This window comes from Pleurodeles waltl, chromosome 5 (genome assembly GCF_031143425.1).
Source record: "Pleurodeles waltl isolate 20211129_DDA chromosome 5, aPleWal1.hap1.20221129, whole genome shotgun sequence".
NCBI lineage: Eukaryota > Metazoa > Chordata > Amphibia > Caudata > Salamandridae > Pleurodeles > Pleurodeles waltl.
In genome coordinates this window covers 380,807,834-380,831,227 of record NC_090444.1, presented here as the reverse complement: position 1 = coordinate 380,831,227, position 23,394 = coordinate 380,807,834, and positions in this window count along the sequence as shown.

Genomic DNA, 23,394 nt, shown 5'->3' with positions numbered 1-23,394 from the left:
TCTGCCCATGCCAATTGCAGGGGCCACCGGGGGTCTCCAGGCTCCCATTCCGCGAGCCTTTTCCTGGCGGGGAAACCGCCAGGGAAAGGCTGGTGGATACATGTTCTTTATCCGGCGGGCAGCGCTGCCCTGTCGGATAAGGAACTCTGCCATTGTCAGGCTGCCTAGCGGCGGTAGCATTTTGGAGTTCCGCCTCTGACGGTCCCACAATGAACATAATATGGCGGTCCGGACAGCCATGCCGGTGGTGGTAATTACCGCCACCGTCGGCATGGCTGCCCGGTCCGAACATGGTTATGCCTTTGTTCATAATGACCGCCTTAATCTTTGAAAATTTGTATCTTTACTTGTATATTTTGGATTTTTGTCATTTTGGTCTTGTTTTGCTCAGATAAATATTGGCTAATTTTCTAAACTGGTTTGGAGCACCTTTGTGGTGTTTCCACTCTGTTAATATGTGTATATACAAATTCTTTACACATTGCCTTGAGATAAGCCTGACTGCTCGTGCCAAGCTACCAAGGGGGTGGGCAGGGGTTATCTTAGCAGTGTGACTCCCTTTCCCTTACTAGAGTGAGGGTCCCTACTTGGAGAGAGTGCAAACCACTGCCAACTAGAGACCCCATTTCTAACATTAGTGATCAGAGGTGAGGCTAGGACTTGTATTTGTACTTGACATACAGTGATTGTTGTACACTACTTCCATATCACAGACCATTATACCCCAACATTTTGGTTTGATTTTTCTCTTTATGCAACTTTTGAGTTTGTTTCACAGTCATGTCCCAGTCAGGTGAGCCATCAGTTTGACCAGGAGAGGTTGGAGACCTATTCAGTGTGTCAGCTAAAAAACTTCTGCAAGGAGCTTAAATGTCATATTAAAGCCCTCACTAAAAAGGTGGAGCTGCAAAAGGTACAGAGGGCCTGGTTGGCAGCAAAGGAGACTAATGAGCACAAAGGGGAAGAGAATGCTATTGTGGAGGGAGAGGAGCAAAAAAACCTGCATGATGATTTGATGGTGAATCTGGGTGTGCCTGGGAGGAAGGCACCTTCCAAGTCAAGCACCAGTGTTTGTTCAAGAGGACTGACCCCAGTGGAGCTGGAGGACAGGTGGGAGGCTCAGAGATTCTGAATGGAGCCAGAGAAGCTCAAACTGAAGCATGAGATGGAGCTTCAGTTGGAACTAGCCACGTTCAAAAGATAGGCAACGAAAGTGATAATCAACATAGAGAAATATAAAATTGCCAAAGAGGAGAAGAAAATGCTTTTAGCTTAAGAGCTGAGATTGAAAGAGCTGGATCTAAAGAGCAGGTCCAGCACAGATGGTGGCAGCAGTTCTACAGTCCAGTCTGAGGGGAAGATGAATATACCCAAAGATGTGGTGAAGGATTTTGTTGTGGGTGATGACATAGAGCAGTGGTTCAGGGGAAAGGTGGTGGCACTGAGGATGCACAGGGTTCCTGAGAGTGACTGGGGGCAGGCCCATGGAAGTAATACTCAGTGGAGGGGAGGGACACCTTGGGACTTTAGAAGAAGAGGATGAGATGAGGTACTATGCTAAGAAGGACACCCCGACCAGGATGTATGGTCTCACCGTATGCCGGCTTTAGGGCAGTGCGAGTGGTGCGGCCACACCGGGTGCCAAGCTGGATTAGGGGGCTCTGACATCAGGGGGTGTTGTGTTTAGCAATGACTTTCAAAACTTGCAATTTAAAAGCACCTTCTGAAAAGTTCCTTATGCGTCCAGCCTTTGGGAAACAAATAAAATGTCAAGATACCTCTTGTAATTAACGTTCCTGCTAGGGAGAGAGATGGGAGTTTTGTCTAGCAGCAGCTTTGACTCACCATAAAGTGGCAGAGAAGGTTAAAATGCCTGCTGCAAAGACCAGAACTACATTTTATGTGGATAGCTGAGTGGATTAGTAAAGCCAGTCTTTACAAGTGCTTTAAAACAAATGAATGTATGTGAAAGGGGGGCTATGGAGAGATGATGGGCACATTTGCCAGGTGGTAGTGAATGAATCCAAGGAGGTGGTCATGGGGTTGGGGGCACCAAAAAATACAGTTGCACAGGGCACCACCAGTGCTAAAACCGGCCCTGGTCTCACTCCAAAGAGTTACAGGGGAAAGTTTGGGACAGAACTAAACTTTGGTCCCAGACTTGAGTGGTGTATGTTGATACTTTCTGCAAAGCACTGGATGGCTGGGTGAAGGGCAGCAAGGTAACAGACTATCAGGGGCTGTACAATTTGATTGCATGGGAGCTCTTGTCTAGTCGTTGTTTTCCAGAGCTGCGCCAGCAATTAATTGACAGCAAGCTTACTGACCCTGGTAAGCTTGCAAGGGAAGCAGACTGTTGGCTCAGTACAAGGGTCCAAAAGAAGTTATATGTGGGAGACTCAACCAAGGGTGGGCATGGTCCCCAACAGAGGAAGGAGAGAGTGACAGGTCCTGGATAAGGGAGGGAAAGGTTCCCAGATCCCTTCTGACAGGGAGTTTTTGGTGGCCCAGGGCATCTCGTTTTCAACCTTGTTGCTCTGAGTGCTCCTAGCTAGGACACAAGAAAGAGGACTCTGTCTGTCCCCATGGGTGGCTCCTATACAGGGCTGGCCGATGTGGCCTTAAGGGGAGGTAATCCCCAGGGGCAGGTCATGGACCAATCCGTAATCTCTCTTAGTTGGCAGGTGAACTTAGAGGGTGAGTTGGTGATCCCAGTGGGTGGGAGTTGTCATTTCTGCCAGGTGAAAGTGGAGGGGGTCCCAGTCAATGTTCCAAGAGACACCAGGGCTAAACGGACCATGGTGGTGGAAAGGATAATTTCCCTGGAGCACTACACTGGCCAGGTGTGTGGAACCACCTATGGATCTGGTGTCCCTAGAGTGGGATGGGAAGGTGACACAGAGAAGGGTCATAGTTAGTCCCCAGATGCCTGTAGACTGCATTCTGTGGAATGAGTACCCCCAGTGTCAGGGGAACTGAGAAGGGCAGCCACCAAAGGTGCTATAACAATTCAGTTTTCTGGGGGTACCACTTCAAAGTGGAAGGTACAGGACCCCAGCAAGAGGGACAGGAGGAGGGAGAGCCCACCTCTGTCCTCTGTTCAGCCTGAGGGTACAGACTCTAAGTTGAGTGACCAGTCTCAGGATACCACCCCTGAATCGGTGGGAGGTAAAGTGGAATAAGGGTGCAAGGCACCTGGGGATACTGCCCCCTACTTTTCAAAACCCCAGTAGCTAGAGACCCCGGGATGGCCTGGGATCTGGCTCTTGAAACTGACAGCTGTCAGTGGCCTCTGTTGGTTGTTGTCCTTGTGATCAGAGTTTTCCCTGGGTTGTGGACTGAAGTCAGACCCAAGGGGTGGAATGGGCCATCTCACATTGTTGGCCATGGTGGCACTGTCTGCCTACTGGGATGCATCTGTGAGCAAGGTAAAGTTAAGTGTTGCACAGATGGAGTCCACAGAAGAGGAGAAGGGTTCCCCTGTGGTAGTTATGTGGGCCCTGAGAGTAGCCAGAGGCATCTACCTGGGTCCAGAGAGGTGTAGAACTGGTGAGAGCCCTTGCAGTAGCGGGCCATTGTCCAGGTTCTATTGCCCTAAGCAAGGAAGTCCAGAAAGGTATTGATTGGCCTATCCTGGTTTAGGCTGGGAAGGTGTTGTGTTGGAAATGTCCCTTTTTGCAGGGTTATTCCCAAACATTTTGCCTCTGACCTCCTGTTTCCTTATCGTTTTCCAAGTTACTCTACCAGGGGTCCTTGAGACTCTGTGACCGGCCCGCACTCCCTCACGAGTGGCGTCGGACTGTTGGAAGCGACTCCGTCAAGATGCTGTAATAGCCCCAGTTGGAGCTACTGTGTTTCTAAGGGCTCTAATAGGATTTACTCTTTGAAAATTTGTATCTTTACTTGTGTATGTTGGATTTTTAGTTGTTTTGGTCTTGTTTTACTCAGATAAATATTGGGTATTTTTCTAAACTGGTGTGGAGTACTTTTGTGTTTTTTTATGTACAAATACTTCACACACTGCCTCTGAGATAAGCCTGGCTGCTCGTGCTAAGCTACCAAGGGGGTTTGCAGGGGTTATCTTAGCTGTGTGACTCCCTTACCCTAACTAGAGTGAGGGTCTCTACTTGGACAGGGTGCAAACCACTGCCAACTGGAAACCCCATTTCTAACACATCTCAACAGAATCTTCATCACATATCACTAATACTTCCAATTCATCATCTTCACTTTCTTCTTTCCCATCCCTTAGGTTTATCCTTTGTGAACAACATTTACACTGTTCTTGCATGAGTCTTTTGCATACCCTTGAAAAATGCTCTTTTTTGCTTTTATAAAATCTCCTGTTCGCATTAGGACAATTACTAAATAACACCATAGGCTTCAGGCTACCAGATCAAAAGCACTGACGCTTTTTATCCTTACTCCAGCTTGGTGTATCTATGGCATTTGCACTTAGCGTTTTAATGGTTTGCACACTTTATCTCTCTACCTGTCCGCTGTTAAGCTCTTTAACATAACGGGATGTATTAGTAACTTATTTAAAGAGGGATTTGTTAATCCTAACACTTTCCCTTGATATTTAAAGTTATTATTCCTGTTTAGCAACAGATCACAAATATTTTCTTCCTAAAGATCTTTTAATCTTTCAATTTGCATATTCTTAAGCATGCTTTAAAACTATTAAACCTGGCATTCTTGGCGTGGTTTTCCCTCAACATTTTGCTTTCATTCCTCCTGTTTATAAACCACTGTTCAAGAATGGCAATCATATGCCAAAGATACTACGGCTTTTCTCAACACCATCATTCAATTGCCTGAAGAGTGCATGTCTATGATTTAATCCATTGTTTAAATCAATTCATTTCCTTTACTGTTTCATTTTCACAACTGTTCATAATATGTTACACTGGGGTGATTGTGCGGTCAACGATATTCTGGGGAGATATTTTACCTGCAAATACATCTTTAAATCAGCAGGCGTCTTTCATTAACATCACATTTTAACTTACATAGAGATTGGTTCATGTATCAGGATGCAGATTTTAGGGCCAGATGTAGCAAAGGTTTTTACCCATTCTGTGTCTATTGGAAAAAGTGTTCGTACATATGGCCCTTAGTAACAAGCGTGTCGTTAATGTAGCAGTGCAGAAAGCGGTCATCGTCATTGGTAGCGGCTTGATCTCCCATTGCTTTGGTCCGAGGATGTGTTCACATGAACAGTTTGTTCACAAATTAGGCACTGATTTTAGTAAGTATTATGAGTGTGCACACATGTTGGTGTTAAACAGTGAGCACATCATTTTGTTTTCAGTTTTTAGTTTTAGACATGTGCACACTGGATTATTCACTCAATTACTTTTAATCCCTTCGCTGCCAGGCCTTTTCCCCCTCCTATGCCAGGCCTTTTTTTGCCTCTTTGGAATAGTTCTCGCTTAGGCCCTCATAACGTTTTGTCCACATAAGCTACCCACGCCAAATTTGCGTCCTTTTTTTCCAACATCATAGGGATTCTAGAGGTACCCAGACTATGTGGGTTCCCCTGAAGGAGGCCAAGAAATTAGCCAAAATACAGTGAAAATGTCAGTTTAAAAAAAAAAAATGGGAAAAAGGGCTGCAGAAGAAGGCTTGTGGTTTTTTCCCTAACAATGGCATCAACAAAGGGTTTGCGGTGCTAAAATCACCAGCTTCCCAGCTTTCAGGAACAGGCAGACTTGAATCAGAAAACCCAATTTTTCAACACAATTGTGGCATTTTACTGGGACATACCCCATTTTTACGATTTTCTGTGCTTTTAGTCTCCTTCCAGTCAGTGTCAGAAATGGGTATGAAACCAATGCTGGATCCCAGAACCCTAAACATTTCTGAAAAGTAGACAAAATCCTGAATTCAGCAATGGGTAATTTGTGTAGATCCTACAAGGGTTTCCTGCAGAAAATAACAGCTGAAATGTAAAAAATATTTAAATTGAGGTGAAAAAAATAGCAATTTTTCTCTACATTTTACTCTGTAACTTTTTCCTGCAATGACAGATTTTTGAAAGCAGTATACTGTTACGTCCACTGGACTCTTCTGGTTGCGGGGATATATAGGGCTTGTAGGTTAATCAATAACCCAAGGCACCCAGAGCCAATAAATGAGCTACACCTTGCAGTGGGTTTTCATTCTATGCCGGGTATTCAGCAATTCATTTGCTGAAATATAAAGAGTCAAAAATAGGTATCAAGAAAACCTTTGTATTTCCAAAATGGGCACAAGATAAGGTGTTGAGGAGCAGTGGTTATTTGCACATCTCTGAATTCTGGGGTGCCCATACTAGCATGTGAATTACAGGGCATTTCTCAAATAGATGTCTTTTTTACACACTGTCTTATATTTGGAAGGAAAAAATGTAGAAAAAGACAAGGGCAATAACACTTGTTTTGCTATTCTATGTTCCCCCAAGTCTCCCGATAAAAATGGTACCTCACTTGTGTGGGTAGGCCTAGTGTCCGTGACAGGAAATACCCCAAAACACAACGTGGACACATCACATTTTTCCAAAGAAAACAGAGGTGTTTTTTGCAAAGTGCCTACCTGTGGATTTTGGCCTCTAGCTCAGCCGGCACCTAGGAAAACCTACCAAACCTGTGCATTTTTTAAAACTAGAGACCTAGGGGAATCCAGGACGGGGTGATGTGTGGGGCTCTCACCAGGTTCTGTTACCCAGAATCCTTTGCAAACCTCACAATGTGGCTAAAAAAATACTTTTTCCTCACATTTCGGTGACAGAAAGTTCTGGAATCTGAAAGGAGCCACACATTTCCTTCCACCCAGTGTTCCCCCAAGTCTCCCGATAAAAATGGTATCTCACTTGTGTGGGTAGGCCTAGTGCCCGCGACAGGAAATGCCCCAAAACACAAAGTGGGCACATCACGTTTTCTCAAAGAAAACAGAGGTGTTTTTTGCAAAGTGCCTACCTGTGGATTTTGGCCTCTAGCTCAGCCGCCACATAGGGAAACCTACCAAACCTGTGCATTTTTGAAAACATGAGACCTAGGGGAATCCAAGATGGGGTGACTTGTCGGGCTATCCGTAGGTTCTGTTACCCAGAATCCTTTGCAAACCTCAAAATGTGGCCAAAAACACTTTATCCTCACATTTCGGTGACAGAAAGTTCTGGAATCTGAGAGGAGCCACAAATTCCCTTCCACCCAGCATTCCCCAAAGTCTCCTGATAAAAATGATATCTCACATGTGTGGGTAGGCCTAGTGCCCGCGACAGGAAATGCCCCAAAACACAATGTGGACACATCAAAATGATCAAATGGAAAACTACCTGTTTTTGCGGGGAGCACCTGCGTTTTTGGTCCTGGGCTCAGCAGCCATCAAGGGAAAGCTACCAAACCCAGACATTTCTGAAAACTAGACACCCGATGGAGTCACGCGAGGTGTGACTTGCGTGGATCCTCAAATATGTTCTTACCCAGAATCCTCAGCAAACCGCAAATTTGGCTAAAAACATCAAATTTTTCCCACATTTCTGTGTGGGATCGCTGCACCTGGACAAATTTCCTGCCACCCAACGTTCCCCTCAGTCTCCCGGTAAAAATGATACCTCACTTGTGTAGGTGGGCCAAGTGTTTAGGTCTTTGATGAGCCAAAAACACGTTGAAATTGAGGGGGAACCAAAGTGGGTTTAAAAGGGCAGTTTGAAAAAAAAGATTTTTAGGCTTACAAGTGCAGCAGAAGTTTTATCGGTATAGATGAGAAATTGCTGGGTGGTAGGAATTTTGTGGATTACTGCAGATTCCGGAAGGTTCCATCACAAAAATGTGGGAAAAATGTGTGCTTTCCAGCAAAGTTGCAGGTTTGCAGGGCATTGTGGGTAAGGAAATGTTGCGGGGTGCATGTGAAGCACAGCACCCTGGAATCAATTAGATGTTTCGTTTTTAGAAGTGTCTAGGTCTTGTGGATTTCTCGACATGGCAGCGTCCCAAAGTAAAAAAAAGGGCAGCCCTCACCATTCCAAGTGGGACGATTTTGAGAGTCACCAAGCTCTCATGGCCCAAATGTAAAACAAAAACCAAAAATAATCAAATTTCCTCTTGCTTGCCATGGGATAAGATGTTTTAGTGTGCAGGGGAGAGATGAAACACTGTTAGCCCCTTCAGTTCGGGTAGGGGCATAACCAGGCCCATACTGTTTGGTGGCCACCACCCCACTATTTTCTTTTATTTTTTTTTATTCCCTGGCATCTAGTGGACTTTCTGTCCCCCGGGGGTGTGGATCGGGCAGAACAACTTTGTCCCCATTTATTTGGGGTGGGGGTATGGCCATACCCCCAACCTCTTATTTTGAAAAACAAATCTTCCCTGGTCTCTGGTGGGGTTTCTACCCCCCTTGGGGGCAGACAGGCCTTCCAAAATAGGCCAATGTGCCCCCAAGGGAGGCAGTTATGGCCTAGAGTAATGTGCCCCCATGGGGAGAGACCCTTGCCCAAAGGGCTGCCCCCTCCAAACAAAACACACACATACACACACACCAATCCATGGTGTCTAGAGGTTTCTGCCCCCTCTGGGGGCAGATTGGCCTAACAAAAATAGGCTGATCTGGCCTAAATACAATTTCCCCCCCAGGGAAGCGACCCTTGTCTAAGGGGTCGCTCCCCATACCTAAAAACATAAAGTAAATAAAAAAATATGTATATCCCTGGTGTCTAGAGGTTTCTGCCCCCCGGGGGCAGATCGGCCTAATTATATTAGACCGATCTGCCTCCGGGGGGCAGAAAAGGCCTAAAAGTATTTTGCCCCCCCCCCGGGGAGTGACTCTTGCCAAAGGGGCCGCTCCCCTTATGCGTTAGTATAAAAAAAAAAAAAAATCCCTAGTGTCTTGTGGCTGGGTGCAGAAATGGCCTAATAATAATTTGCCCCCACACCCCCCGGGAGCGACCCTTGCCTAAGGGGTCGCTTCCCAAACATAAAAAAAATAAATGTAAGCAAAAAAAAATCCTGGCGTCTAGTGGTTTTCTGCCCCACCGGGGGGCAGATCGGCCTAATAGTATTAGGCCAATCTGCCCCCAGGGGGGCAGAAATGGCCTAGAAATAATTTGCCCCCGAGGAGTCGCCCTTGCCCAAGGGGCCGCTCCCCTTACTTGAAATAGCCCACACAAAAAAATATTCCCTGGTGTCTAGTGGTCTCTGCCCCCCCAGGGGGGGGCAGAAATGGCATAATAATATTTTGCCCCCCCCCAGAGCAACCCTTGCCCTAGGGGTCGCTCCCCAAACATAAAAAAAACAAACAAAATAATAAATAATATTTCCCCTGGTGGCTAGGGGGGTTTCTGCCCCCCCCTGGGGGCAGATCGGCCTAATACCCTGGGGGCAGAAACAGCCAAAAAACTATTTGCCCCCCTGGAGAGCAGCCCTTGGCCAAGGGGCCGCTCTCCTTTTGAAGTAAATTAAAAAAAAAACTGGCATTTCACTTATGAGGTTTTTTTGGTGGTGTAGAGTCTGTGCTCTTACACGGAGTATTATTGTTTACTATAGGTTTTTGTTTGCATCTTTAATAGCACCTGATTACCACATTCACACTTAGACCCATATTTATACTTTTTAGCACTGCATTTGCGTCATTTTTTTATGCAAAAGCAGCGCAAACTTACAAAATATGGGCCCATATTTATACTCTGTTTGCACCGGATCTGCGTCATTTATTTTAACGCAAATTCAGCGCAAAGCTAACAACATATGTAGCTTTGATGCTAGGCCCGTCAAAATATCCCACTTTGCGTCATTTTCTGGATGCGTGAAACCGCCTTGCGTCAATGAGATGCAAGGTAGGCATTCCCATCTAAAAAATGACTTAAACACCTGTGCGCCATATTTATCCAATGGCACACGGCTGGGAGGCGGAGCTGGAAAATGGCGCAAATCCCGATGTGCGCCAAAATGTAACGCCTGGGTCAGGGCAGGGGTTAAAATGGGGCAAACACACCAGAACTTAAGGAAAACTCACACAAGCAACATCAGAGCTCAGAGCTCAGAAAGGAAGACATGGAGGTGCTATTCATCCAGCATGCATGAAGAAGCAGAGCACATGAACAACAGCAGCAGCTTCCACCACACCAACAGAGACCCCAAAGGCAACACAGAAGGCAGGAGAGGATATTCAGGACCAGGACAACCCTTCAGGGCCTCAGGGAACATGACATCATCCAGAGGTACAGACTAAACTGGCAAGCCATACAGCAGCTGCTGTGCCGCATTGAGCCACAGCTGGCCCCCCTTGGCACCCAGCTTGTAGACACCACACATCATTCTACCAGAGACCAAGCTGCTAGCTGTCCTGCACATGTTGGCAAGTGGCTCTTTTCAAACTACTGGTGCCCTGGTTGTCAGGATCTCACATCCCTCATTCTCTGCCTTCCTTCCCAAGGTACTTGATGACATCATCTCCCTCACAACCCGCCACATCAACTTCCCCAACACACTGCAGAAGCAGCAGGAGACCAAACAGGGGTTCTATCAAATCAATGGCTTCCCCCACATGCTTCGTGCTATTGACTGCACACATGTACGGATTGTGCCACCTGCTGCAACTGAGCATCTATACTGCAAAAGGAAGCACACACACTCCATCAATGTGCAGGCCATTGTGGATCACCGTGGATTGATCACCAACACCCTGGCAAAGTATCCTGGGAGTGTACATGATTCATTCATATTCCGCCACAGCACCATCAATCAGCACTTTCAGGATGGATGATATGGCAATGGCCTACTTGTTGGTAAGTACAGAAACCTAGTTATATACACACAGCACCCCAACCCTGTAGGACACACAACACATACACCACTACATTGACACGTGGCCAAGAAGACACTGAGGTTGTGACACTGGTAGTCATGTTTGATATCCTGACCCAATGGGATACACACCTATGGACAAATGACAGATGCAAATAACAAGAGATGCCACTCCAGAGCCACAAGGGACCAATTTAAAACCACACAGTGACAATGACATGGCCTTGACTGGCAGTACAACTTGGGAGATGAATCTTCCAATATCACACCAATACCACTCAATCACACACCCTTTCAACCAATACGTACTGTGTAAGGGGTGTGTAATGTGTTTTGCTGCAGGTCAAACACCATGAGACGCATAGCATGATGATGCTGACTCTAATGAAGGTGACATGGAATCATTGAGGCAGTACCAACATCTCACATCTCTCCTGGGGTGACATTGCCCGCTAGCAATAAGGAAGTGGACTGTGCTATGAAAACATGTGGATGTGACACTAATGCAGACTGCATACTGCTACACATACGGATTGAGACAATTCCCCATACACATAACAGATGTAAAGGCACATGGACCTTCTGACACTAAAACCTTCACCCCCAGAACCAAGTTAGCCAGCTTACCTGGAGCAAATTCAGTAGTGTAACATGAGGCAACTCGGTGAGGTCACAAAAATAGGTTTGCATAGAACTTGTCACACATGGGATAATTGTGCATTGTCAATTGTGAACACTTCAGTGCTGCCAACTTATGGAGATGTGTTGTACATTGTCACCTAGCTAAATCATAGGGCCTCACTGTTGCATTTCACATGCAATTACATATGTTGAATTTGATGGGATGTTCAGCCCTTATAGTGCAACCATGTTACCACCACAGTGGAATCGATTGTGTGTGTGGAAGTATCATGTCACCTCCAGTGAAGGCACACGGACACTTCTTTCACATGGCATAATGCATGGGAGATACACACTGAACTGCAAGTTTAGAAATATACCGCTGATATCAGCTCAATCAGCCAAACACCAGTTTTGATAGTTAAACAACCCAATGCAGAAAGAACATCTTAGAAGCCTAGGATCCCACACAATACCACAAACACAGATGAGTCACAGACGACACTAGATAACAACTGCCATGCAAAGTGATAATCAAGGTGCAACCAACAACCAAATATTCACCCTCATTTTGTCTTTCAGCTGATCCGGATTACAGGATCCGGCCATGGATCATGACCCCATTTGCCAACCCAAGCACAGAAGCAGAGCGTGACTATAATGAGGCCATCATAGGACACGCACCATAGTTGAGAGGACTTTTGGCATCCTGAAGTCCAGATTCAGGTGTCTGGACATCATGGGAGGCAGCCTCCTATATTCACCTGATATGGTCTGCAAGATCATTTTGACATGTGCCATTGTGCACAACATTTGTGTAAGGAGGAACATTCCCCTCTATGAACCAGACCCACAAATGCCTGAAGAGGAGGAAGAGGAGGATGAAAATGAGGGGGAACATCCAAACACTGCTGCAGGATTGCGTCGCAGACAACACATTGTACAAAACTTCTTCTAACTATAGTCACCATCACCACTTTGTTATCATATGTCATTAAACACCTAACTTCATCTCTCAATCATGCTCTGGGTAAATTTGTATGCATCACATGATCCCTAGGAATCATAATCAGAGTTTAGCCTCATGGAGCATTGCAGAAATACAGATTAGGATACTGAAAAAGCCACATCACATTTGATGGGTATGAATGTACAGCCAACATCACACACAGTGTAAATGACATATATCCTGTCTATTTCACATGTGAAGGGCAATATCAGAGGACCACAACTATGAGACACATCCATGTTGCAAACATGGTCCATTGCAGCACATGACACACAACTAAGACACCATCAATCAAAAGGAAAAAAAGTGTCTCATACATGAGGCAGTGGATGTGCTATTGCATTGGTAACAGGAATGTATGACCAGACCCTTGACAGCAGTAAGTGTGACATCCGCTATCTCTGCTAGGAACATGTGTGACAAGAAGTCCATCTAAGCTGAAAATAGATAGCACGAGTGCCCCACGTATGACAAGCACTGCTCACAAAACATGCCCTGCGCAGTCCATCCCAGGTAATAAGTCCTGCCACTGCCATGTTTTGAGTCTCTCCCCACCCTTCCCTAGGGGGCCCTGTAAATGGGCTACCTGTACCCCGAGATTCTTCAGCTACACACACCCAGACTCCCATTCTGACTCCTGTGTGCTTCCCACTTCAGGATGGCATTCCATAGTCAAAGTTCATCAGTCTGCATGGACTTCAGGTCAAATAATGCACTGCCTGGTAGTCGGTGAGACCTTTAATCAGCTGTCCTTTGCTTCCCATGTGAAAGGTCCACTTGGCCCTTTGAACTTGATTCTCAACTCCAGGACTTGTGAGAGACTGAACCTGCACACACCTGTGAGCACTACCATGCAGACCAGCCATTTGAACCTGCCCTGCCCTTGCTGCTGCCTGGAACTGCTCAGAAGCTGCCATTTTCAGAATTTCCTTGTTGTGCATTGGCGTACAAATCACTTGTGTACCAGAGGCGTTGGGGGATTGTGTAACGTTGCAGACCACAGCATAAACAGTTTTTAGTTCCCACAAAGTTGTTCCTGCTTGTCCCAGTCAGAGTCTGCTCACAGTGTATTTGCCTTGTTCATGTTTGTTCCTGACAGAGCCTGCATCCTGTTAGCCAGACTGGTTCCAGTCTTTGCGTTAAACATAGAGGTTCCCTGTGGCTACATTTGTCTCATAGTTGCTTTCCATGCCCTCTCTTGCCTCATGGGTTATTGTGTGTGGTAGGTCAACAATGAATCCTCAAATAGATAGTATATTTTAATCATGTTACTCATCGTAGTCAGTTCTGGGACATGTATATAAATGGCCTAATCCAGCCCCCATCCCTTGTTTGGGTTTGCATGTAATTATTTTTACCAAACACTGACAGTGTGCTATGGCTGTATGCATGGATTCAGTACGGTGCCTCCAGCACAACAAACAAGGCTTGTCAATATGTATGTGAGGACAAAACACGTTTGTGCCCTGACAGTCCACACACAGAATCACTTCTGCCGCCACCTTTTGATGGTGCTTGTGTGGTGACTAGCTGTGGGATTAATTAGCACAGAGGAACTGATGTTCCCTGTTGCAGTGGGAATTTTCAGGACCACCCTGTGTACACATGTTGTGATGAAAGCTGCCTGTTACCTATTACTCATCCATAAAGTTTTTAGCACCCCAAGGTTGCCCTGTCGTCAGCCTTATTCTAAGTTCTGCAGTGCCATAGCTGGACTATCACCATGGTGACGTTTGTTGATCTTTGGCTTTAGGTCAAATCTGTTTTGAAGGATACTCTGTTAATTGAGGGAATGGCTCCACAGACTCATGACTAGACCTGCATGTAACTATGACAACATGGAGGCCAATACTGACACAGGGTACACATGGCCACACACTTGAACTGGACACCTTTGTGCAATGAACCACTGGAAATATGTGAACAAATGCAGCATGGTCTGCTGGTCCTCCACAGCCACAGGAGAAACATAGGTCATGTCCCTGACTCAAACTGTGATGCACCAAAATATTTTTGGATTGGATTTGAGACTCTGTGTCACAAACACTGTACCTACCTAGCATGTTCTAATGCCTGACTCATGGGTAGTATACACACAAGTGACCAGGAAGTGGTATCCAACATTTCATTACATGTGATGGGTAACATTTCTGACATTGCCATTATCAACCGTCCTCTATCTATCCTGTGTATAGTTTGTCATTGGAGATGTTTTGTCCCCAAAGTCAGGGAAGTTCACACAGCATAAGACGCAACAGATATAACAAACATATATCATGACTGATGTACCTCAATGAATGGCATCTGATGGTTATCCACAATTACAACACATTCATACAAGCACATTATGCAAAACACTTCTTGTGACGTTCACACAGAGGCACAACAACAATTGAAATAGCCAATTCACAGACATAAACACACAGGCCATGAGTGCATTTTTTTAGCTGAGTAGCCTTGCTATCCTCTATTGATGCAACACCTGCTCAAACTAGGAAATACCAATTTTATTCCAAACGTTTTTGTTGCTGTTGCGTCAGTTAAGAGAGTTAATCCGGCACAACACCATAAGTATTATGGTGCGCAGTATTGTGGTCTGCCACATGTGCCCAAACACTAGAACACACACAGAAGGTCATAATGTCCTATCTTTGTATAGTTATAGCCTTCATGTATGTTAAAAACTGAAAAATTACCCGAACACAGTTATAGACAGATTGTTTGATGTAAAAACGTCAAAAAAGATGCATATGCATCAAAATATGACGCATATGCGTTAAAAAATGACGCTCACAACCATAATACAGCGATTGGTCCCTAGCGTTAATTCCAACACTGCACCCCATGAAATTGGTTATCCATTAAAAATGTATTGATCCTTGAATGCAGGGGAATCTTTAAGCAAAAATATTGATGCAAAGCCCGTAAGCGTCATAAAATTTCACGCATTATAATAAAAACGAACCACATTTGAGACAGGAAGTGACGTAATAGGATATCCTGTTTATAGAAATTGTACAGTGGGTGTACTTTCACTTTCACTTTGCAGTCTGTGATTCTTCTAGACACTGTGGCTGTGTATAGAGTTGTGTCCGTGAATATTGAGTTTTTGGCTCCTGTGTGCTATTGGCATTGTCATCAGTTGTTTTTGTAAGTGTCTATATAAATCAGTGTAAGTGTCTTTTTGTCATTTTTTAGATTAGATTTGTCATTGTACTGTTGGGAGTGTGTTAGTCGGTATTGTTAGCAGGGGTATTGTTGGGCTGTTTGTTGGTTAAGTTTCCTTTGCATACCTCCTTTCCCTGTTTTTCCCTCTTTACCCTTTCCTAATCTAATTTTTGGGATATGCTGGGTAGGCCACGTCTGGGGAGAATGGCCTTTTTTGTGGCTGGTGTGCCACTTCCTCCCCCTAAATGTTGGTGGCTGGTGGCAGGGTGATACAGGGGTATCACACGGAGGCTAGGAGGCTCAGGTGGGCAAAGGTGCTGTTCCACCTAAAAAGACTGTTCAACAGCCAGCACAATGACCACCAACTGAAACATCGCTGGGCTGACCTGGTGGCCCGAGGGCAGGACCTGCTCGACCACCTGGGTGTGGCGATTGGTGGCCCTGTAGGTGAGTACAAATTAGACTCATGTGTACAGTTAAATGCTCTGTAGTGACAGTAGCAGATTTTGTGACATGCTGCATGCAATGTTTGTGGACATGTGGAATGCAAGTTGAACAAACAGTGGCCCTGATTTATACTATTTTTGCTACGCATTACCGTCATTTGTTGATGCAAAAGATGCACAAACTTACAAAAGACAACTTTATCCTGTAAATTAGTGCTGCTTTGACATCAATAGATGATGATAGTGCGCCACAAACAAAAGTATTATTCAGGGCCTGTAAGGGTACCAGCAATGAGATGTATTTCACATGCTAATACAAGTAACCAAAGTAGTCCCCAAATTTTTTAATACATGTCTGCACAGTATTCATGGCCATACGTACAAAGATCTTCATAACCTCTGGTAATATCTTAGGCTGATATTTCAACTTGGTTTGTGCAGCATTTAAATTAATTATGGATGCCAATGTAATGCACACTTGATAATATCAAAACATTTTGTGCTACTTTCCATAGCTGTAGCATAAACAAATGAAGTAAATGCTACACATAAAAAAAAGAACATCTGGACCTAAGTTCATTGATTCTGTGTGTTTACGTCTGGACAGATAATCTTTCACATGGCCAAACGTAATTGTGCCCGGATTCTATCAGATTGCAGTAGCAGTACACAGGTTCATCTTGTGGATTTTCGGAGTAGGTGTAGAAATCCTATCATTGAGTAGCATGGCTCAACAACATTTTTGCCTTGGGCACAATTGCTGGTACAGAGCTGGTGCATTTGCCATCTGTGTCACTTTATAGCCAAACAATTTTCTACAGTTAATGGGTCATCATGGGATCCCTGAAATTTGTGAATGCATGATCACAAATTATTTATTTGCATGATGTTGTGCAAGGGACCACTGACTGCTTCCATCATACATTTAAAGTGACGAAATAGTTTGCTAGTTTACGTTTGGTACACCCCTGATGATCTAGTGCAGCATATGTACAATTGTTAAGTTCTCTATCACAGACAAGGTGGTATGCTAAGATCAGCAGGCCAGCATTCCTGTGAGTGCTGTCATTCCCAAGGTGGTTACAAATAGAGACTTACCTCATCAAGATTGCAGAAGTAGGACATTTGCTAAACCATGTTTTAATTTGCGGACAGTGTCAGTTCGGTTGTATAACCACAGATCACCCAACTTGGCAAATTTAAGCTAATGAATGTGGCAAATTGTGATCTACAATACCTGATATAGGTACACAGGGCCCAGAGGAACACATTTCAGGTGCAATGACTACACCAGTGCCCATGCATTCTGTCACGGATGATCAAATTAGACACTGTCAGGGTATTTTTGTTGTTGTTTTGAGTTAGATAAATGGCCAATCCATGTTTAGCGTAACATTGTCATCAAGTGACACACAGGATCCCTGCCATCATGGTGGCATAGGGGGAATATATGGCTCTGGGTACACTGCCAATGTGGCATATGTAACCTACATACAACACAGGCACACATATAATGGACCATTGAAAGCACACTAATTCCTGAACAAAACTCAACCCACATGAGCATTACACAGTAATTCATTGTCCCTTGATGCACAAGCCACAACACCTAAGTCACTGGTATTTCAGTGCACCAGGAATGTGGCTTTGCATGTCACTCATAATAACAAATGATGAAATGGAGTACCCTCTAGAAATAATTGAGCACAAAACTGAGTAATCATGTTTGGCACCACATGATTGTTAGGGCCAATGCATGTGTGCATATCTGTGTCTATCACTCACTGGAGTGACAGTGTCAATGCATGTTTGCAGTAATATGTCTGTTGGGTGTCTACATGCCTGATGTGCTGTTCTATCATACAAAATGTCACACACAGTAATTTGTTGATCCAGGTTTTGTACAGGGAGCAGATATTGAGCACATTTCACCCTTCCATGTTTTACAGGTGGACCCGCCCCATATACAATTGGTGAAGTGGCTCGATTTGCGGACCCAGACGTATCCAGTAAGTGTTGATATGTTTGTCCTGTGTTGTGTTTGCAGCTGTTGTGTGATTGACTCCTGTGTTGGACTCATTGCAAGGTAGGATGTGCTGGCCCATGAACAGATATGAGACTTGGCTGGAGGTTGAAATTTTGTTCCATGTTTGAATTGGACATTCTGTGGCGGGGAGTCATATATTGGGAGTCGAGGGCTGTGCTATAGGCATGGGATGGTGAACATGGTGATTTTTGGCTACATGTATGCCAATGATTAACTTGGAGGTGGCCAGTTTCATGATTTAGTCAGCAAGTCATACCCTGATTCACACAGACCAGTGATGGCGAAGTCTTACCCAAAGACTTGAGCATCCCTGTTAACTAATGAGCACGTTGGACTGTATGTTTGACTTCCTAGCAGCATCTAGCTCCACATCTTGTGCTCCGTTTATGTGGCACTTGAGTGAAATGTCATAGGCGTGCATGCAGGTCAAGGCCAGATGGGTGCTTGCATCAATGTGCTTGTTTTTGGAAAGGTATCAGTGAGATCTAATGATGTTGACAATTGTCCGCATTTAGAAACATAAATGTGGATGTGATTGTCCAATGTTTGAGTCAATCCTAGTTGGCAGCCCTCCTTACCTGTGGTGGACTGACTAAACCCATAGACAGCTGTCCAAATCTTCCTGGCTGTCCTTGATGTTTGAATGTATGTGTTGCATGTCCATCACACCCTGAGACACAGGGTTAGGGTTAGGAAATATGTGTATCTAGGTGTGAGGATCCTAGTGTAGAAGACAGACATGTAATTCAAACATTCATTTGTTCCAACCTACAATGCCCCCTCATGATTAGCAACTGCATACCGTCCAGGCAATTCCATTTACAAATCACAGGTCTTGTGGGTCTTGATTGTCATCCAGAAGATAGTCATTAGTTGGCCTGTCACATGTGGAGTACTTGCAGCATTTGTTGTCTGACTAATAGCAGTACAATGATGCACAGATCATTTAATTAGGTACACACCTTGTTGTGCATTGCTGTGCTGTTAGATAGTAGATGTGCAGGCTGTGTTGGCATGTCATTCCTCAGGGACATTCTATGATCTGTATTGTGATTTGGACTGTATGTGCTATTTTTGAGGAAGTGTTAGAATATCATCTGTAGATGTATCAAACAATGATGTCCCTAATGTTTGGCTTTCTCTATTTTGACAACTGCCAACATGAATGCCCAGGGAATTCCAGAGGCGGGCAATGCGCTACCGCCACATACTAGCTGTGGAGGCTGGGTTCCGCAATATGGAACGCCGTTATCGCCATGCGAGAGCCGCAGGGGTCTGGAGGGCATTTGCCCAACGGGGGCCAGCCTTGCCCACAACAGCCACCACCACCACTACAGCTCAGACCACAGTCGGCCAAACGATGACAGCCACTGTAACAGGTCCCTCAACCTCATCTGCTCCAAGCCCACAAGCAGCACCTCCTGCCCCTCTCCCTCCAACCACGGCACCAGCACCAGCAGTGGCATCAACAAGTGGAACACAAACAACCCCAGCTGCTGTGATAGACAATGTGGACTCTTATACACTGAGACATGACATGAAACGGATGTTGTGCAGGATGGACAGGCTGCAGCAGGAGGTGTCCCACAATAGCAGGAGACTGCGGGGTATTAAGAAGATCCTGCGGAGGGCCAATTTGTGACTTTTGGATCCTCACCCATGATTCCCTCCCCTCCCTCCTCTTTCCTGGTTCTTATCTTTAATGGGTTTAGGGGGCTTAGTGTTAGGTTAGAATAGGCTCTTAGTTTAGTTAGTATAAGTGGGTTGGGGGTGGAGGGGGTTGTATTATTACATGTTTCTTTGAGGGTGGGTGGGTGCAGTATGATGTTGGGGTTTATGTGTATAAAAAACAAATTAAGAAATAAAATCCCCCAAAATATATATTTGTTTAGGATTTTAGTATGTGTTTAGGTTAGTATATGTTGTCCTACATGTGTCCCGTCATATAAAGGGGGTGTGGGGTTGATGTTTAGAGTGTTTAGTTAAAAGTGATAAGTAAGTTTAGCTTAGGGTAGTTAGGGCCAGTTGTGGGTAATGTGTAGTTAGGATAGGTTAGGTTAGTTAAGGCGTTTCCCCTAGTTTAAGTTTCCTTTAATACTGTGAAGTAAAGTTTGAGGTACTCATTTACAGTATGTGTCACATGCTTGGGGATCAGGGCCTTGGCATGGGTGTACAGTGTCAATTTAGTATTTGCATTTATGTTCCATCCTACATCAGAATCCCATTATTGACATGGTTATTCCCAATTCCTAATGAGCTGTCACATTGGCAGGTACACCAAAGCTACTTCTCTATGCATCTGCCATCCATTGCACCTACCACTCAAGGGGCCATATGTACGAACACTTTTTCCTATAGACACAGAATGGGTAAAAACCTTTGCTATATCTGGCCCAAGGTTACTATGGTTCCCATTGTGTTGTGAAGGTTGGATGTGTTTTTCAATCTGTCATCGTTTGAGTCCTGATTTGGAATCTTGGGCAATGTGGGACGTCTGCCTGCAGCCTGATGTTCATGTGAACCCTGATAAGCTGAGTGATATTATAATCTTATGTAGTATTTTATACATAAATCACACCTATCATGTCTTACATTGTATTCCCAGGTTACATATTTGTCCATACACTCGTACATATCCATTCCTGCTGTATGGTGTGTGTGATGAAAGTGTATAGTCAGTTGTCACATACATAAAGATTGTCTTGAAGAGAATGTTTGCCACATTGAGTTTCACTTATATATACCTTGAAGCTGACTTTTTCTTTACTACACAGCATTATACTGTTTGTTTTAATTACACTTCGGAAATAAGCCTAAGGAAGCACAGATGATGATAAAATCCAGACCCCAGTGCATAGTTATCAGCCCTCATTCTTTCTACACTGTAGTATTGACATTCTATGGCCATTGACATGTGACATGCATCACTAATCTCCTACACAGTTGATGTGTCATATTACACAGAGACAAAGTGGTTGTGTAAGTGCTATTTATTTTAAAGTGCTGTAGTGCAATATTTACATAGTCCAGGATTGTGAGTCAATTAGTGTGACGCTTCTATCATGATGCAACACAAGTGCAATGGGATATGTCATTAGACATGCGGGGGTGAAGTGTTATACAGTGCAGAGGAATACGAATTGCCAATGAGGTAGTGAGAGACAATTACAGAGCATAGTGTCAAGGTAAACAGTGTGCTGGAGAACAGTGCATGTGACCAACTGTAGCAAGACTAACATGTTAACAAGCACAGGACCTAGGATATCAGTGCCCATGTGGCATGGACTTGTGCTACTGGGTACTCCTACGGGTTAAGGTGATCTGTTTCACGTCTTCATCTTCTGATGTGTGTGTCGTCTCCTCTGCCCTTGGTGGTGGTGGTAGGTTTGAAGGGGGCATCACACACTTCAGTGTTTGAAGACGTGGAGTCAGAATTCCCAGTAGCTGCCAGCTGTGGGGCTATTAAGGGCATTACTGCAGCAAGGAGGAGCTGCTGGTTCTTGAGTATAGCATCGACATCACTGTGGTAGGCCCTGAGGGGGTTATGATTGCATTTGTGCACACAGTGAAAGGTTTGGGATGCCTGGTGTTGTGGCAATTCCCTAACTGCTGTGGTGAATTCTCTTACACATTGTTGTAGTCCTTGTAGGAGGGATGGTAGCGCTTGCATGGCTGCTGCCTGTTCTGCAGATGACATCATGCACATGTGCATCCCTTCAAGGCTGGCTGCCATATTTTGCATCCCCACCCGGACCTCCTTGGCCAGCTCCAGCTGTACTCCCACTACTGTCCTCTCAAAGGTTGTACCAGTGTCCTCAGAGCCCTCAGCTGCGTTGGAGCTGGCAGGTCGTACTATTGGGGTGGTGGGTGGGTCCTCTGTGATGGGTGCTGAATCTGTACTCCTCCTTGCAACTGAAGGTGGGGTGCATGTCATACCCGGTTCCCACTTTGAAGTGGTGGAAGCTTCTAGAGGTTTCCACCCTCCTGAGATGTCACTGCATGTCACATGTAGGTGGGCAGTTTGGGGAATTCTCTGCATCACATCCTCTAGGTGTAGGTTCTGTCCAAATTGTGGGGGTCATTCCGACCCTGGCGGTCATAGACCGCTAGGGCCGGGGACCGCAGATGCACCGCCAACAGGCTGGCGGTGCATCCAGGCCAATTCTGGTCAGAAAAGGGAAACCGGCGGTTTCCCGACGGTTTTCCCCTGGCCTGAAGAATCCTCCATGGCGGCGCTGCAGGCAGCGCCGCCATGGGGATTCCGACCCCCTTCCCGACAGCCTGGTTCTGGCGGTTTTGACCGCCAGAACCTGGCTGGCGGGAACGGGTGTCGTGGGGCCCCTGGGGGCCCCTGCAGTGCCCATGCCAATGGCATGGGCACTGCAGGGGCCCCCTAACAGGGCCCCACAAAGATTTTCAGTGTCTGCATAGCAGACATCGCGACGGGTGCAACTGCACCCGTCGCACCCTTTCCACTCCGCCGGCTCCATTCGGAGCCCGCATCCTCGTGGAAAGGGGTTTCCCGCTGGGCGGGCGGGCGGCCTTCTGGCGGTCGCCCGCCAGCCCAGCGGGAAACTCAGAATGACTGCTGCGGTCTTTTGACCGCGGTACGGTCTTCTGCCGGTTCCCGCTTGGCGAGCGGCTCCCGCCGCCCGCCAAGATTAGAATGACCCCCTGTATGTTGCCACCTTCTTGTCCTACTCAACCCTCCGGCTACTTCCATTAGCATGGTGAGGCCTTGCAATGGCTGTGGTTGTTCTGATGCCACTTGCACCACACTTAACAATATGGAACTGACCCAGTCTCAGATATTTAACATACACCTATAAGTTGCTGAGACCTAGCATATACTATGTATAGCATTGGCATGGCACGATACAGGTGTCAGCATTGGTAGTGTGTAATGTTGATGTTGGGGAATGTGTGCTACATTGGCTTGCAGTGATGGTCCTGGCAGTGTTCCATTTCCTCTGATGACGGTGCGGATGTGTTTAACTAGCTAGACACATATGTCCTCCCCCTCAATGCTGTAGTCTTAGCAGTATGACAGTTGGGATGTTGCAAGGTGGCATTGCAGCTATTGTAACACAGGCACTGGGTGGACCCTGAAATGTGCAGCATGGGTATGACATTACTGCTGCGTACTTCATAATGTAAGTAACATTAGCTGATGTTTATAGCGCCTATAGACATGAGCATTTGACAGGATTTGCACTTTAGGAATTACAGGGGATTGATAACGTCATCATCCTGAACCCTCTAATTTAGGTGTGTTTGATCCATGGGCATTTAACTGCCATTATCTACTTCACCTGC